We start from the raw sequence: 3,730 nt of genomic DNA, 5'->3' as shown, positions 1-3,730 counted from the left end.
GAGATGCACTGCAAAATCTGATAAGGCTGATGACAAATCAGAAGAATTGCTGACAAGCTCCTGACATTTTTTGGCATGGCTTTCCAGAGCCCTCCGTGCATGCTGAAATATAGATCACTTTGGAGGGCTCCTCTCAGCACAGAGATAGATCCTCAAGAAATGCGGTAAATAGTTTTTTTTTTTTTTTTTTGGTAGAATATCCTGTAGGGCTGCAACATCAACTGTTTAAAACTGGTAACACTTTACAATAAGGTTTCATTTGTTAACATTAGTTCATGAAATTTGAACTAACATGAACATGAACATTTTATTAACTAACATTATCAAAGGTAATAAATGCTGTAAAAACAATATTTGTTTTTTGTCTGATTAATAAATAAAAAAACAGATTTTCAGAATAGCTATTAGATGCCCCCTTAATATCCTGCTCCAAATTATTTTTGTTCGCATTGCTTAGTAGTTAAATTTGGTAACACTTTATTTCGATGGTCCACTTTAGACATTCTACTAACTATAAAATAATACATGTCAACTAAATCTCCTTAGAGTATTAGTAGACTGTGTGCTTAATATCTGCTATCACTTTATTGTGATGCTCCCAAAAGACATTCTACTGACTATATATAAGTAACTTTGCAACTACATGTTAACTTATTCTACTAACCCCAACCCTAACCTAAAGGCCTGTTCACACCAAGAACGATAACTATAAAGATAACAATATTAGCGTTCACACCAGTGGATGATATCGTGTGCTTGTCTGCCGCTTTAAATGTTCGATATCGTTTCTCTGTGCCGTTATCGTTATAGCTGTGGTGAGAACTCTATTCATTAATATTGAGAAATATATCTTTATCATTATCTTTATAGTTAGCATCCTTGGTGTAAATGGGCCTTAACAGTCTACTAAAATTTTAATGACTTGTAGTTGACATGTAGTTGCAAAGTTACTTATAGTTAGTAGAATGTCTAAAGTGGACCATCGAAATAAAGTGTAACCGAAAATATTATTGCTTTTACTTTAACATGCAAAACCTGCAGTCACTTGCTTGCCTTGGCAAATGCCACTATTTACGTTTTATTTTGGAGGTGTACATTTCAATTGGGAAGGTGAATAGCTTACTGTTAATTTGTTCTTGATGCTAGAGTTTTGACATTTAGAAACCAACAGTAAACTGTTTAAGTTAGATGCAATGCTTGAGGCAAGAAGTGACAGGAAACAAGATTTACGGATTGCAATTTACGCTTCTATGGTCAATTTGTTTCCGAGCTAGGAATAAAAGTAAATATTTGAATGTTTCGCACACTTTATCGAGTGTCAGTTGAATGTCCGCCATGCCCGTGTAAGTTTAGAAGTTTCTAGTGCTTTTGGAGTTAGTTCCTTCCTGTTCCTATAGCCATGGTTACAGCCTACTAATCCACAGACATTTGTTACCGTTGAGAGTTTTGAACTGCAGGTTGTGGAGGGCAGATTTCTCACACATGGAGAAGGAATTCAGACCATTGAAAGATCCACATCCCACACTGTTTTCTGATTAAATACTCTGATATATATATATTCAAGTGTTCTCCACATGCTTCAGGCCGCCCTATAGCAAGACTCCCCACATTTTTCTGTTGGATGGCATGCCGAACTCATCTGCGGTCATCTTCAAAAGAGCTGAACGCCTCCGGCAACACCTCCTTTGTGTTTACGCGCAGCCTGAAACATGTTAAAAGGTTTCATTTCTCATTAAAGGCAAGCATCGTTAACATAAGCTGTTTGTAAAATATTCACTCCACCTTATATTTGGCAGTCAAAGGTCAAGAGGATCCATCAGCAACAACATGAGGATTATCCCGTTGACATTCCAATTTCGGAGTCTTTTCTCTCTGACTCATGGGAGAAAGGTCCTGCTCTGTGCTGGCAAGCCAGGCATCAAGGAGCAATTACTGTCGCATTAGGGATCATCATGACATGCTGCTCAAATACACAGAGAAGCTACTGTTTTCATCTGTTCCTTGAATGCACGTCCATCAGGTAGACACATTTAGCCTGCCTAAAGCCCGCCTGGAGAACTTTGAAGTGCGCTCGCGAGGAACAAAACTCACAGGTGTCCTCTAGTTGAACCTATCACAAACGATTTAGCACCTCTTGGCGCAATTTCACTTTATTATTCACGTACCCTTCTGCTGTCCTTTTAAGAAGAAATATGGATATGGTATATTCCGTTGATGTGATGTTATCTTTGGCAGGAGGAGAGGAAATGATTTTATCTTCCCGATTCTTTATACGCTGAAATATTCAATACAAAGCATTTGCTAATGATTACTTCTCTATTACGTTCGAATGCAGTTTGTCAGAAACGTTTACAGACACTTGCAGTTACTGCCACTGGAATCACAAATGTTTGTAATGCAAAATTTATCAGCGTTTCACTTCAAATATGTTGAAATAATCACAAAAAATCATTTATTAATGATTTCTTATCAATTACACTGAATTATTATGTTGCATTTTGGAGCTGAAGATTTTTTTTTAAATGAGCAATTATCAGCTTTTTCATTCAAATATAAGTTGAATTACTCATTGAAAAGCAAATTATTGTTTCTCAATAACCCTAAGTTATGGCTTTCACACATGCATTTAGTCAGAAACCTATGTAAAAGCTGCACTTACTGCAAATGAAATATAAAAACGTGCATAATAATATAATTATTACCTTTTTACTTAAGTAAAACCATTTGCTTATGATTGCTTCTCAGTTATGGTGACTTGCTGTGTTGCATCATGGTCTTCGTCATTACCATTTGTACACGTTAGTTCCTGACAGTTGAAATAAAAAGACAAAACATAAGAAATTATGAGATCATCAGGTTTTTACTTGAAATATTCACTACAAATCATTTGGTAATTATTTCTTCTCAATTTCACTGAATTATCACATCGCATTTGAGTTGCATGAAGTTTGCAGATATTTGAGGTTTCCACAACTGGAAGTGCAGAAATTAGGAATTAGTAGCTTTTTCATTAAAATATATGTTGAAATTCTTATTGAAAAGCATCTCAATAATCCTAATTTCTGGCATTGATTATAAAAAAGTACATTATAATAGAATTATTAGCTTTATACTTAAAATTTGGACATTTGCTAATGATTGCTTCTCAATTATGGTGACTTACCACATTGCATCATAGTTTTTGTCAGAAATGTTTATAGGTCCTGACAGTGAACATTAGAAATAAAAATAAATTATCAGGTTTTTATTTTAAATGTGCACAACATTTGTAGACAATCTCAGTAACAGCCACAGGAATATAATAAGAATTATTTGCTTTTTATTTGAAATATGTGGAAATATTCACTACAAAGCATTGCTTTGACCTGACGTATCACGTCACTTAATGGAGGTCATCAGAAACGCCTGCAGACATATTCAGTTCCCGCCAGTGGAATTGCAAATAAAACTTAGACAACAATGGACTTATCAGCTTTTCCTTTTTTCTTCAAGTGAAAGAGCATCGGAATTCTTGACATTCCTGTCAGAGCCGGCTCTGGTAATGGATCTCAAGATGGCAGGCCTGTATTGTAGCAGCTCATCTGAGATGTTCTGGGATCGCTCTCGGCTTACAGGAACCTCCCTGAAAATGGCCTCAGGTGCAGGGATTACCGCTCTTCTGTGTTCTGAACAAAACCCAGGCTGAGTTTCCCCTCTCAGTCCAAATCCCACAATGGGAGTTTACATCATA

The 3,730-nt window shown here is 36.1% G+C and overlaps 1 long non-coding RNA gene across 1 annotated transcript; it reads right to left on the bottom strand.

Moving 5' to 3' along the window:
* Positions 1–663: 663 nt before the first annotated feature.
* Positions 664–2,759, bottom strand: LOC309483045. Its single transcript, XR_014200477.1, has 3 exons — positions 2,703–2,759; positions 1,783–1,960; positions 664–1,702 (listed from the first exon to the last, which is right to left on the bottom strand). It is a non-coding gene; the product is annotated as an uncharacterized lncRNA (long non-coding RNA).
* Between the last annotated feature and the right edge of the window lie 971 nt (positions 2,760–3,730).

Source organism: Leuciscus leuciscus (assembly GCF_965113295.1).
Source record: "Leuciscus leuciscus genome assembly, chromosome: 19".
Classification (NCBI taxonomy): domain Eukaryota; kingdom Metazoa; phylum Chordata; class Actinopteri; order Cypriniformes; family Leuciscidae; genus Leuciscus; species Leuciscus leuciscus.
Note: the sequence above shows the minus strand (reverse complement) of the source record. Positions and strands in the feature narration are given on the sequence as shown.